Below are 15121 nucleotides of genomic sequence, written 5' to 3' on the forward strand. Positions count from 1 at the left end.
AGAGCTCTGTGTGAGCTTGAAAGCATGTCTTATGGAAGAGTAGCTGGGGGTTCAATACAACCCCCAGATTGCAAACCCACTAACAAATGTCGGGAGCACACCCTCAGTCTAAGGGATACATCTACACAGCACAAAAAAACCCCCGCATGGCAGCGAGTCTTATAGCCCAGGTCTAAGCACTCCCGGGTCTCACACTGCAGAGCTAAAAATAGCAGTATAGACATGGAGGCTTGGGCTGGTGCCTAGACTCCAACACCTTCCCCCCCCCCACCACGTTTCAGAGCCCAGGCTCTGGCCTGAGCTCAAACATCTACACTGCAATTTTTAGCCCCTCAACACAAGCCATAGTTGACCCGAGACTTGCTGCACTGGGTCGTTTTTTGCTGAGTAGACATACGCTTAGAGGGAGATACCAGCCTCATAAGATCACCCGGTTGTTTTGCAAACTTTCAGGCATCACTTTCGGTCTTATCCAGACTGAGCTTCAGCCAGAGAGCTCTAATCCATGCCTCATGAAAGTCAATGGGACCCATGCTCTGAAGTCACTTAGGTAGTTTGAAAAAAAAACAACCCCACTCATTATGTAGGACCACAGAATAAGCATGCCCCACACTTAGCATTTATGTAGGAGAAAAAGGCTCCTGACTAGATCTGGTGAGAAAACAGAATTCCAAATCCTCAAAAAAAATTTAGTTTTTTGAGGGGGCAGGGGGGAATTGGCCCACATCAGGACAAAAAGACAAAACCTTGACATTCTTCACAGCAACCACACACCACACAACAAAAACACTAACCCAGGAACCTATCCTTGCAACAAAGCCCGTTGCCAACTGTGTCCACATATCTATTCAGGGGACACCATCATAGGGCCTAATCACATCAGCCACACTATCAGAGGCTCGTTCACCTGCACATTTACCAATGTGATATATGCCATCATGTGCCAGCATGTACTCCTCTGCCATGTACGTTGGCCAAACTGGACAGTCTCTACGTAAAAGAATAAATGGACATAAATCAGACGTCAAGAATTATAACATTCAAAAACAAGTTGGAGAACACTTCAATCTCTCTGGTCACTCCATTACAGACCTAAAAGTTGCAATTCTTCAACCAAAAAACTTCAAAAACAGACTCCAACGAGAGACTGCTGAATTGGAATTAATTTGCAAACTGGATACAATTAACTTAGGCTTGAATAAAGACTGGGAGTGGATCTGTCATTACACAAAGTAAAACTATTTTGGCATGTTTATTTTCCACCCCCCCCCACTGTTCCTCAGACGTTCTTGTCAACTGCTGGAAATGGCCCACCTTGGTTATCGGTACAAAAGGTTCCCCCCCCCACCCCCGCTCTCCTGCTGGTAACAGCTAGCTCACCTTACCTGATCACTCTTGTTACAGTGTGTATGGTAACACCCGTTGTTTTATGTTCTCTGTGTATATAAAATCTCCCCACTGTATTTTCCACTGCATGCATCCGATGAAGTGAGCTGTAGCTCACAAAAGCTTATGCTCAAATAAATTTGTTAGTCTCTAAGGTGACAAAAGTCCTCCTTTTCTTTTTGCGGATGCAGACTAACACAGCTGCTACTCTGAAACCTTCACAGAACCTAAATTCCATAATAGTCTGTTTTGGGCAATTGAAATGTTCCCCTGGCAGGCATGTTTCACTGTTTGTAAAATGTTCCCCGAGATCTCCTGCTAACAGGCTGCCAAAGAGCCAAAAGCCTGGGAGCCACAGGAGCCATGGAGCCTGAGTGACCAAGCTCCCCTCTACCCTGCCAAGTAGGCAGGTACTGGGATTACCTATAGAAGATCCCCTTCAACAAAAAATGGAAACCCCAATACCCTACCCCTGCTATTGCTCACAGCTAGGAGCTGCTGAGTGAAATTAACAGCTGTCTGATCAGTTTTATGGCTGCTATTCAGCTGTAGGGAAGCTAACAAGAATTATCTCAATTTCAGTCAGCTTCCTGGATTCCAAGCACCCCACCAGTTCACACAGTAGGCTACTGGAGAACCTGGACTTCCCCAATGAGGGTTTGGGGGCCCAAGTTTCCCAGTCAAATGGACTGTCAAGGACTCAAGAAGCCTGGTAGCCTGGGGTCCTCAGCAACCTCCCTGGTGGGTTTGCCAATTGCCTGGAAAGCTACTGGGGAGTTTGGGAGTCAAGGATCTCAGGACTTCTGGGGACATGGGCAAGCTGTCGGAAACCTGCTTGGTTTCCATCAAAATGTCATTGAAATCAACACTTTCCCATTGAACGTTTCTATTTCAAGAAATCGGCATTCTCCGATTGAAAAAAATGTTCTGCTGGAAAATTTCTGAACCGCGCTACCCTGACACAATCTGAAACTGGCAGATTAATGGGCAGGTAATAATGCAAATCTGAAGGGGTGTACACATTGTGAAAGAGGTGTATTTTGACAATGGATCTGAAGGTGTTGGTTCTCTCTTACACACGGTCCTAAATTATATATTCCCACATACTGAAATTGGCATTCCTGACAGTCTACATATGCCATTTTCCAGCAATGATGCAGCAACACTGAGATCAGCAATGGTGTAAGCACCATTTGAGTCAGGAATCGGGTCCAGGTTTTCATGAGACTGTCTGCACTAGTGCTTACGCAGTAGCTACTGCCAGTGGAATTGTTGATGTACCCATAATTCCATACTCATCCTCGAGGTTCATCCTCCAGGAAAGGACTGAGAACCATGAATGGTACAATATGGAGAAGTCTGTGTATGTATTCTTTGGATAAAGAGAGGATGTCAGTCTTCAGGGCTCTCAATCTGTCACATTTCATGAGCAGTAAAAAAGAAATTAAGCAACTAAAGGTTTCCCTAACTCCACTCCTATTCAAGACAATGTTCCCTTTGAAGTCATAAGCAAAACTCTTACAGGCTTCAGTGAAAGCAATTAGGCTGACACAGAATGCTTTTGAAAATCCCTCTCTAATACCATTGAGAGAATGAGTGCTGATGTGGCAGGAAATAAATTTAATTCATGAGAAAGTATTTTCTGATTTTTTTTTTGACTGAATATCCAGAAGTTAGACTTAAGGCCTTTTAGCAAATGCTGATCAGGCTAAAATACTCCTGTGTCATTTAACCTCAAGAAAGAGATCTTGGAGTCATTGTGGATAGTTCTCTGAAAACATCCACTCAATGTGCAGTTTTCAGAGTAGCAGCCGTGTTAGTCTGTATCCACAAAAAGAAAAGGAGGACTTGTGGCACCTTAGAGACTAACAAATTTATTTGAGCATAAGCTTTCATGATCTACAGCTCACTTCATCGGATGCAGTGGCAGTCAAAGTGAACAGAATCTTGGGAATCATTAAGAAAGGGACGGATAATAAAATAGAAAATATCATATTGCCTCTATATAAATATCATATTGCCTCTATATAACTCCATGTTATGCCCACATCTTGAATACTGCATGTGGTCGCCACATATCAAAAAAAATGTATTGGAATTGGAAAAGGTTCAGAAAAGGGCAACAAAAATGATTAGGGGTATGGGACAGCTTCCGTATGAGGAGAGATTAATAAGACTGGGACTTTTCAGATTGGAAAAGAGATGACTAAAGGGGGATATAATAGAGGTCTATAAAATCATGACTGGGGTGGAGAAAGTAAACAAGGAAGTGCTATTTACTCCTTCTCATAACACAAGAACTAGGGGTCACCAAATGAAATTAATAGGCAGCAGGTTTAAAACAAACAAAAGGAAGTATCTTTTCACACAACGCACAGTCAACCGGTGGAACTCCTTGCCAGAGGATGTTGTGAAGGCCAACACTATCACAGGGTTCAAAAAAGAACTAGATAAGTTCATGGAGGATAGGTCCATCAATGGCTATTAGTTAGGATGTGCAGAGATGGTGTCCTCAGCCTTTGTTTGCCAGAAGCTGGGAATGGGGAACAGGGGATGGATCATTTGATGATACCTGTTCTGTTCATTCCCTCTGGGGCACCTGGCATTGGCCACTGTCAGAAGACAGGATAGTTGGCTAGATGGACCTTTGGTCTGACCCAGTATGGCTGTTCTTATGTTCTTATAACCCTGGTTTCTTGGAGCTGTTGTTCCTTTCTGATTATACTGGCCAAATTCATTCAAGAGTTAAGTGTTTTATTGATCACAGCAAACTAAGCAGAGTGTGCAAGAGTTAGCTATGTCTCTCCCCTAGCTCTGCTTCATTAATGTATAGAAAAATAAATCAATATTAAAAAGATATTCCAGGACCTCTTCTTCCACTTTTCCAAAAGTAAGTGCCAACGTTCAATCACTCATTTGATCAGGTCACATTTTTAAAGGTAACTTCTTCTGCATTGATGTTACAGTAAGATAACTTAATTAGCGGAACAGATAGGATGTATGAAAGGGGATTATCAAAACTGGTCGTCTGAGCATAAAGAATATATTTTAAAAGCAGCAAAAGAGAGAAGGAAGTGGTTTAGTTTTAGAAAAATATTTAAGATGTTCTGCTTTATGGAAGCATGCTCTGAATGGAATTTGGTTCTGGCAAATACTGGGTCTGGGAGGTGCAGATGAATGATTTCAACAATGTGCTTTGATGGAAATTGGGCTCCTATAACTGGGCTTAAAGAGTTGTTCCAAATTTTCCAGCTAACATCTGCTACCTCCTTCCCCCACCACCTGCTTACTGCTGCCTCCAGCTAACATCTGCTATCTCCTCCCCATACCACCTGCTTACTTCGGTCTCCCTCTTCCGCTGTCCTGTTATGGAAGCAATTAATTAAAGAGAAACTTAACTCTTAATTTAAATGCTTTCATACAGGAACAAATGGTGTGGAGCTAGTCTGTATAACAGAAAGGAGCTGGACAAATTATTCTTCCCAGGCTGGTGCAGCTATGCACTGTCCCATACTCGGAGCTTAGTATCAAGACTCCAGCCATCCCCAGTTGAACTCCCTTAAACAAATTGGGCCAAATTCTGTGCCTTGAACAGGTGCCAAGCCATTGACTTCTGTGGGCTTGTACGGTTGTAACTCAGAACCGAATTTGCCCTGGTGTCCCTTTAGAAGGCTGACTAGTCTGAAATACCCTTGTACTGGATCATCAAAGAATGATCCCTAGAAGACTAACAAGGCAATAGCTACTGCAACGCTTTTGAGAACTCCAGATGCTTTTGCTGAGCACATCGAGTCCTCTGCACTGCTTGCTTTCATTCTCTGTTCCTTCTCACAAGTACTGTACTCATCTCTTAGGTACAGAGAACTTTGAAACTGTGGGTCTGACAAGATGTAGCTGACCTGCCGTGTCAATCATTGCACTGCCTTCAGTATGCCTGTTCCATCAGCTCTTTAGCCAGCTCATTTTCATAGGCTCATCTCTAGCGAGTGCATTGGTTCATGATGCATGCCCACAGCTTCCCTATGGACTTGCCAGTTCTGCAGCATCCGATGAATCCAAAAACCTGTGTTCTGCTTTGTCGTATGCAGTTGAGATCAACAGCATATTTTCTCCTTCTGTTACAAAATATATTCTTCAAAACTCATCATCCCTTTTTAGAGCAGAGGAACCCTTTGGGCATCATTTATTTTATCTACTAGATCAATTATATAACATATGAATACCGTCTTCAGTAAATCTTGTGTTGGTTCTCTGTGTAATATTTCACAGTCTGTTCTTTTCTATATTTCTCTCTCCATATTTCTATTGTATATATTCTGATAGAGGTCCTAGGTAGGCTAGAGAGCAGCTGATCCTGGACTCAATTAATAAAGAATTAAAGAAGGGTAATATAAGTAATGCCAATCATCAAGGGTTTATGAAAAGTAGATCCTGTTAGACTAACTTGATATCTTTTTTATGAGATTGTAAGTTTTGTTGATAAAAGTAATAGTGTTGGCATAATATACTAAGACTTCTGTAAGGTGTTTGACTTGGTACTGCACAACATTGTGATTAAAAAAAGTAAAACAATACAATGAATATGGCACACATTAAACAGATGAAAAGATGGCCAACTGACAGGTCTCAAAATGTAATTGTAAACAAGGAATCATCATTGAGCTGGTGTGTTTCCAGTAGAGTCCCGCAGGGATTAATGTTTGACCGTATACTATTTAACATTCTTATCATTGATCTGGAAGAAAACATAAAATCATCACTTATAAAGTTTACAGATGGCACACAAATTGGGGGTGTGGTAAATAATGAAGAGAACAGGCCATTGATAGAGAGGGGTTTGGATCACTCTTAAGCTGCGCATAAGCAAACAATATGTGTGTTAGTAAGGCTAACTACATCAGGGAACAAAGAATGTAGGCCATGCTTACAGGATGGGGGACTCTATCCTGGGAAGCGGTGACTGAAAAAAATTTGGGGTCATGGTGGATAATCAGCTGGACATGAGCTGCCAGTGTGACGCTGTGGACAAAAGGGCTAATGGATGAATAATCAGAGGAATCGTGAGTAGCAGTAGAGAGGTTGTTTTACCTCTGTTTTTGCCACTGGTGAAGCTGCTGCTGGAATATTCTGTGAAGTTCTGGTGTCCAAAATTCAAGAAGGATGTGGAAAAATTTTGAGAGGGTTTTCAAAGAAGAGCCATGAGAATGATTAGAAAACCTGCCTTATAGTGATAGACTGAGCTCATTGAGTCTTTTTAGCTTAACAAAGAAAAGGTTTGAGGTCAACTTTATTACAGTCTATAAGTACCTACTTGGAGAACAAATATTTAATAATGGGCTCTTTCATTATTGGCAGTGACTTATGGTAGCAGGTTGATATTTATCATACACTCTATTGCTAAATGGATGAACAATCTCGATAGAAAAACGTAGTGATGAAAATACACTAGTAATGACTTCCTTCAGTGGAAAGAGATTTTGAGGTATAAAGGCATCTGACGTGTGTGTGTATATAAACTTTCACTTTGAAACTTATTTCCAACTTAAGGAAATCATATATTGTGTGCATGGGTTTTTTGTCTGTTTGTTTGTTTTTGTTTTTTTATGGATGGATTCTGGATCTCGTTACTCTGATTTACATCAGAGTACCATGATCAAAACCGGTGAAATTACACAATATTTATATAGGTGAAATTGAGATCGGCATCTGGCCCTCAAAATGTAAAAGACAGCTCTGTGAAGGAATGCTGCTTGACCTCCATCCCCCACCTGAAGCACCAAACCCGCAAATGGGGAAGTCTAGCCATCAGGCTGATTTATGTATGACAGTCCTCCCTGCCTCTGGCAAATTCAAGGTGCAAATGTCTTCCGAGTTACGGCTGGGTGAGCACTACCTACACTGCAACCCTGCAGCACTGGAACCCGAAATGCACTACGCTGCTGCTCAAGTTTCCAGCTTTGGACGGCACCCTGGGACTGAGATGCCCTGGTGTGTACTTGGGTGAAGGGAAATCCCTGCTCTCAAGGTGCAGAATGATATTTCAGCAATATTAGGCTGTCTGGGAATGGCACCGCTGCTGGCAAATTCAGTATTCACATCCCCTACCCATGCCAGCAGCTGCCTCGGCATTCTATCCGCTACTACAGAACTGTCCTTCCCAGCTCCCACTTGGCTTTCTGCTTCCAACTTTCTGGGCCAAATCATTCACTGAATTCCCATTCGTTTTTGCTCTTTTTAGACCAAATGTTATTTTGGGTACATTTTATAAGATTGCTTTTCAATGAAGCTGCACTGATTTACTCCAGTTGAGGGTCTGTCCTGTTATTATTAGTAGCCTGAAATTTGCTCTGTTGGTTTTTGCATTCTTCAGCCCACGAAGATGTAAGTGGTAGAGAGAAATAAAGGTATTCTGACATAATTGCACTTAGATAGGACAGAGCCTGAAATATTCTATATTATGTTGTTTCAGTGGATGTCAAGAAGGATCTTAGTAACTAAGTCACCCATTTAGGGGCTAGTGATTGACGGCTGTAATTGAAATATATATGAAATATTACAGTTTTTCATCAAGTTGGCGTTTCAATGATGAACACTCATTTGGATTCAAAGTTTTAATGAGCATTTGATATTCTATCTCCTTCTACCATTCTGCTTCTGGATTCATGTCTTCCTATTAGCGATCTAACTGCCTAAGGTAGGCTTTCCTTGATGGAAGTTCTCACAGCATAATTTATTTTGCCAATCTTTATTTAGTGGTCCTGATTTTAGTTTTTCAGCGGATGCCTCTGGCAATATTTTGCTATCTTATCCTTTCCACAGTCTGAGAGAGATGGCAAGGGACCCCGGGCTAAGGCAGGATTATCTGATGGGGTTAAGGGTCTCTGCCAGGCCTTTAGACATATTTCTTCAATCTTCCCCCTTTTATTCTTTTCCACTCATTAACCATATTACTTCATAGTCCCTCTTACATTGCAGCCACCAACTCAGAAAAATGAGCTATTAAAAATTTGCACATTTCCTTAATTTCACAGCTGCTAAATGATCAGTCCCCTTGACGGCCATCAGACAGTGCACCACAAGGAGTGAAAGAGAAGGAAATAATACTGTTTCGAAATGGAGGCTGAGAAGCAACATTTTACTCTTGTCCACCAGGCTATTGTAAAAGAAGCAGGCACTGTTAAATGAGGTCACCAAATCAAACACTTCGAGAGTTTTAAAAGCAGCTCTGTCATCTTTCCTCCTTCCCCTGGATCAGGGACATTACAGTATAAGGAAACATTAATCCTACACACATAGTTTAAAAGCTCATAAAGCTCATTTTAGTTCTGATACAGTATCTTCTTAATCTTAAATTTTCTTTCCTGTTGTGCTCCCTAATAAGGTGTAACCAGAAATGGGGCCATGTTTTTGGTATCTCCATTTTCTACGACCAGTTCAAGGACCTGCTCCAAAGTCCATTGACATCAATGGGAATCTGTCTGCTGAGTTCAGTGAGCTTTGGTTCAATTTTTGGTTCAGTGAGCTGCAAATCAATTTTTCTTTGATATTTGTTGATAATTTGCACAAAAAGCCTCTATTAACTTCACTCATTTATTACTCCAATAAGCAATTCATGGTTCAGTTGAAAGCAGGCAGTTTTATTGATCAGTATCTTGGGTTTTTTATTAGTACTTTCAGACTCTCAAGTTGAATCTTGGAAAGCAGTTCTGGCAAAGCATCAGAAGTGCCGAACTTAATGTTTTTTAAAGTGGTTCTCTTTTTTTTTTTTTAAATGAAAAGAGAGCCAACTACTTCAGTAACGTTGGCAACAAAACATGACAGTTTAACTTTCTACAGTATAATGAAATGCCCAATATAGAAGGTAATCATGGAATTAAAAGCTCTGTTCCATACATATTTTACAGCCAGAAGGAAGATAAAATGACACCAGTTACCAAGGCTGATTGCTATAAACTGATCTTTAAAACTCTAACTGAGACTATAATTCTTTTCAAACTCTGCCTATCCCAGAGGAACTAACACAAGTGCCCCAATAGTTATCACACGTTTATAATCGTACACTCTTCATTCAAAGTTCCCAGAGTCACCCTGACTCTTCAAATTATTTAGCTGGTTGCACATTTTGTCACCTCATTTGTCATTTCCTGAGAATCGTTCTGAACATTACAATCCCAATATTTTGTCAAGTAGTGAAATAATCAAGCTGCTGGAGTAGAGAAAACATCATGCAAAAACCTAGGTATTGCGTAAGTGCTGGAAACCTTCCAAAAAGGTTTGACACCTTTGACTGGTGTATCAAAAGACTCTCGTGATGATATTAATTAGCACAAGGCTGGGACTGGACGACAGGGGATGGATCACTCGATAAATTGCCCTGTTCTGTTCACTCCCTCTGAAGTATCTGGCACAGGCCACTGTCAGAAGACAGGATACTGGGCTAGATGGACCATTGCTCTTACCTACTATGACTGTTCTTAGACTATGATTAGTGTTTGTATGCACAGTGGGAAAATAAGCCCTTTCCACTCTAGCTGTGGAGAACCCTGCTGCAAAGGAACTGGTATAGTTCTGCTGTACAGGACGTTGGATGGATGGGTACGGAAGGGCAAGCTGCATCATGTCTCTGGAGACGCTAGATGAGGGGTGAGGCCAGAGAAGCCGTCACTGTGTGCAAGTCACAGGAAACCATTTATGGGGCATAATAATGCAAGGTCTACTATTTTCTTAGTATTTCCATGGTCAGAAGCTGAAAAGTGGACCAGGATACCAGATCTCATGGTTACTTAAGTCATCTTTGTAAGTTAAGAAGAAAACAAATACAATTAAAAATAAAGACAAATGCATGACAGAGACCTAGATCTAGTTCCACCTTTCCTACAGCCCTAACTGTGAAAGCTCCTCAGGACCGATTTTTTTTCCTACAGATCCAATCATCGTGTAAGTGTATAATAAATAAAGGTTTTTGAGTGGTCACCATGTTAGTCTGTATCAGCAAAAAAACCGAGGAGGACTTGTGACACCTTAGAGACTAACAAATTTATTTGGGCATAAGCTTTCGTGGGCTAAAACCCACTTCATCGGACGCATACAGTGGAAAATACAGTAGGAAGATAGATAGATATACACAGAGAACATGAAAAAATGCGTGTTGCCATATGCACTATAACGAGACCCATCGATTAAAGTGGGCTATTATCAGCAGGAGAAAAAAAAATCTTTTGTAGTGATAATCAGGATGGCCCTTTTCAAACAGTTGACAAGAAGGTGTGAGTAACAGTAGGGGCAAAAATTAGATGGGGAAATAGTTTTTACTTTGTGTAATGACCCATCCACTCCCAGTCTTTATTCAAGCCTAATTTAATGGTGTATGCAGAAATAACACAGAAACAGACTTTCCTGAATCATTTCAATCACACAGTTCTGATCCCAGTTACCAAAGATGTACCAAAGTTATCCCATAAATGGATTTATTTCTAAATGGGAGCAAAAGTTCATAGGGGTGGAGGTACAGAGGCAGGGAAGATTTTTATTTCCTCTGTACCAGTTCAGACATCCTTGCTTAGGACATGTACTCTGCCCAGGAGTTAATGCTGAGCTTGCTCAGAACTGCAGCCAACCTGTAGATGAGTCCCAGTGAAGGAATGCACGTTGCTTCTTGCTATATCACTGGAATACCATTTCACTTATTAATCAGTCCCCCTGCTTTAGAGATCTATGCAGTATCTTTCAATTATCTCTTCTGTCCTCATTATCACACTCTTTCCCCGTTATCCTTTAACGTTGGTATGGATCTGATAAGGCCAACATTTTCCTTCAGTTTCTAAAGCCGGTGTCTCTCTGCGGGAGCTGACATTCATCCCCCTTCTTTCCAGATGCTGGGCGCATCATCACCTCACTGCCTTTAATTGCAGATGTCGAGTGCCCAGCTCCAGTTTCCCAGTTGGCAGTACGGTTCCTGGCCATCACAAAGCCAGACCACCTCTCTGTCACAGGATTTAATTTAATTAACAGCAAGACATACAAATTAGATTTGGGGAAAAAATTAATAAGAATTAAACAGAACACCAGATGGCTGTGCAAATTCTATTTAATACAGAGATGGTACAGGAACTTTTCCTCATAATTGCATTATTAACAATTAACATTTGGAAGATGCTCCAAACAGAATGTTGGCTGTTGCATTAAATTATATTTTTTCACTGCATTGGTCACGGAGCTCAGGTACTCAAGGGTATATGAAGCCCAACTCTCAGGAACTGCTGAGATAATCTGAGGCCCTGATTTATTTATACAGAGGATGCAATTTGATTGTGTATGATGTCTTTCACACAAATTGCTTCACAGAGTTAAATAACGAGAGAGTTGTAGCGTTAAAGCACTGTAGCCAAGGGAGAGAAAAATGAAGAAGTGACCTAATGATGAAAACATATGTTCACAGATGGAGTTTTGAAATGGAGAGTCAGGGAGCTGGAGCATTGCTGGAAGTCTGTTCCAGATAGCAGAGGTTGCAGAGCACAGTGAACTCACATTAGGTGTGGCCAGATTAAGTGAAGGGGCAAGGAAGATTGGGAGCAGTAAGGTGACACAGAGAGAAAGACAAAGTCCATCTTTGTGGGAGGTTGGAACAAGACTATGAAAACTTTTAGAATCATGGAGGCCAATGACTTACATCCATAGGACATGTTAGAAAATTCGAGGCCAAATTCTGCTCAGAGTTATACTGATGTCAATCCAGACTAACTCCATTGATGTCAATGAAGGTACTTCAGATTTACACCAGTGATAACTTTCAGTTAAAGTTCAGAAAACAAGTCCTCAAAGGACAGGAAATGCAATGTTATCTTTGGTTTCAGAGTAGCAGCCGTGTTAGTCTGTATCCGCAAAAAGAACAGGAGTACTTGTGGCACCTTAGAGACAAACAAATTTATAAGAGCATAAGCTTTCGTGGGCTACAGCTCACTTCATCGGATGCATAGAATGGAACATATAGTAAGAAGATATATACATGCAGAGAAGGTGGAAGTTGCCATACAAACTGTAAGAGGCTAATTAATTAAGATGAGCTATTATCAGCAGGAGAAAAAAACTTTTGTAGTGATAATCAAGATGGCAGATTTAGACAGTTGAAAAAAGGTGTGAGGATACTTAACACAGGGAAAGAGATTCAATTTGTGTAATGAACCAGCCACTCCAAGTCTCTATTCAAACCCAAGTTAATGGTATCTAGTTTGCATATTAATTCAAGCTCAGCAGTTTCTCACTGGAGTCCGTTTTTGAAGCTTTTCTGTTGCAAAATTGCCACCCTTAAATCTTTTACTGAGTGGCCAGAGAGGTTGAAGTGTTCTCCTACCAGTTTTTGAATGTTATGATTCCTGATGTCTGATTTGTGTCCATTTTTGCGTAGAGACTGTCTGGTTTGGCCAATGTACATGGCAGAGGGGCATTGCTGGCACATGATGGCATATATCACATTGGTTGATGTGCAGGTGAATGAGCCCCTGATGGCATGGCGGATGTGATTAGGTCCTATGATGGTGTCACTTGAATAGATATGTGGACAGAGTTGGCATCGGGCTTTGTTGGAAGGATAGGTTCCTGGGTTAGTGTTTTTGTTGTGTGGTGTGTGGTTGCTGGAGAGTATTTGCTTCAGGTTGTGGGGGCTGTCTGTAAACGAGGACTGGTCTGTCTCCCAAGATCTGTGAGAGTGAGGGATCATTTTTCAGGGTAGGTTGTAAATCTTTGATGATGCGCTGGAGAGGTTTTAGTTGGGGGTTGAAGGAGACAGCTAGTGGCGTTCTGTTATTTTCTTTGTTGGGCCTGTCCTGTCGTAGGTGACTTCTGGATACTCTTCTGGCTCTGTCAATCTGTTTTTTCACTTCAGCAGGTGGGTATTGTAGTTTTAAGAATGCTTGATAGAGATCTTGTAGGTGTTTGTCTCTGTCTGAGGGATTGGAGTAAATGTGGTTGTATCTTAGAGCTTGTTATCTTTGAAAGTTCAATTTAAACTCTGGAGTTTCTTTGACTCATGACCTCCCCTCTGGTTGAACAGATGTGGTACATCATGGGAATTATGTGACCACAGTGTATCATGGGAGATGTAGGCTAGCTGGGAAGCCTGACCCATAAAAGAGAAGGCAGGCATAAATCAGCTGATTTACAACTCCCATGAGGCATCTCAGGGGGACACGGTGCTGAATCAAGATGAAACAAAATGCTTTGATTCAGTTCATCAAAACAAAATGAAACATTTCTATTTGTGAATGTTAAAAGAGTTGTAAACTGAAATCTTTCTGAAATGTCCATTCTGTGAAAAAATTCTGTATTTGGACTTTTTGTACCGTTTGAGAGCAAAAACAAATTTAGAAATATCAGAATTTCCTGAGGGCAGAAATTCTGATTTCTCAACCAGCTCTAATGTGCATAAGCACCAACCTGAACCGAGACCCCAAAGAGGAGAATTTATATAAAACACCAAGTTTCACAAATGGAGTCTATGCTGCAGGACTGAATTGAAACCTTCAAAAGTTTTTATAGAGTTGCCTTTCTGCCCTTTTCAGCTTCTCTATTTTGCACAAAAAGGGCCAAAAAGTATTTTCCCCTGTTTGTTTTCATAAATATCAGAGATATGAAGTAAAGTTATCCCAAGTTAAGCTGGAGGTCTTGATGAAGTCTCAGAGATGTTTGTTAGATGCTCTCTCCTTAGTCATTGTCAAGCTTAGGATATAGTGGTCAAATGTAACTCTTCTAATTCCTTTTAACTCAACCCCTAAAGCATCTTGATGATTTTTTTTCAACACTCAGTGTTCTCTATTTTGTGTACATCTTTCTATAGCATGAATGGAGGTATTCCAGGTGTGCTCTCACCATAACTGAACAAGGTATTTAGGCTGCTAATTTCCATTGAAGATTCTGGGCCTGAGTTCCTTTCTCCAAGATATGCATGCAAAATCACATTTCCATTCTGGTGTGAAATCACATTGCAAACACATGTGGACATATTTTTGCTGTGCCCTAGCATCTCCAGGTCTCTTTCAGTATTACTGCTTCCCCACTGAATATCTGTGGTTCTGATTATTTCCCCCTTCCCAGATGCATTAGCCTGGATTTTTTTTTCCAATTTGAATCTCATTTTATTCCCTCTCCATACATTCAACCTCTCCAGGTGTCGATGAATTATTTCTCAGTCATCACTGGTGGTTTGTAACACTTCCCAATTTACTGTAATCCACACATTTAATTAATTTCATTGGCAAAGTACCATACAGTCTTATACTGTCGGGGGCGGGGGGAAGAGGCAGAATCAAAACCCTTGTATGAGGCAAGAGACAAAATAAAAAGTATCTTTATTAAAATTAAAATTATTTTGTTAAAAGAACAATTAATACCTTCTGCTATAAATCTGACCCTGGAGGCTCCCAATTTTGGCTTCATCTATCTTTCAAGAAGCAGTAGACCTGCTACTGTGTGTTTTCTTTTTTTGGGGGGAGGTGGGGAGAGTATGCTGTTAGAATGAGGTAAGTACAAAACCTCAAGGAAAAATATGTTTCACCATTTAAGGTTTTTATGAGAAGATTTTCTAGTAGGTTTGGTTCTATACAGGTATCAAAGATTTTTTTTCTTTCTAGCTCTATTTAGAATCAACGCTGGGAGTTCCGTTTTCTAGCTTGATTTTAGATGAATAATTAAGTGTTAAGGATTTATTCATGCATTCACAAAAAAGAGGAAAATGGATATT

General features: G+C 40.8%; 1 protein-coding gene across 2 annotated transcripts in view; it reads left to right on the forward strand.

The window, feature by feature from the left end:
• The window catches only part of TRPC7 (transient receptor potential cation channel subfamily C member 7), a 108361-nt gene that overhangs the window by 31486 nt on the left and 61754 nt on the right, over window positions 1–15121 (forward strand). The window lies entirely within an intron of this gene.

The sequence above is a fragment of the Natator depressus genome, chromosome 8 (genome assembly GCF_965152275.1).
Source record: "Natator depressus isolate rNatDep1 chromosome 8, rNatDep2.hap1, whole genome shotgun sequence".
In the NCBI taxonomy this organism is placed as follows: Eukaryota; Metazoa; Chordata; order Testudines; family Cheloniidae; genus Natator; species Natator depressus.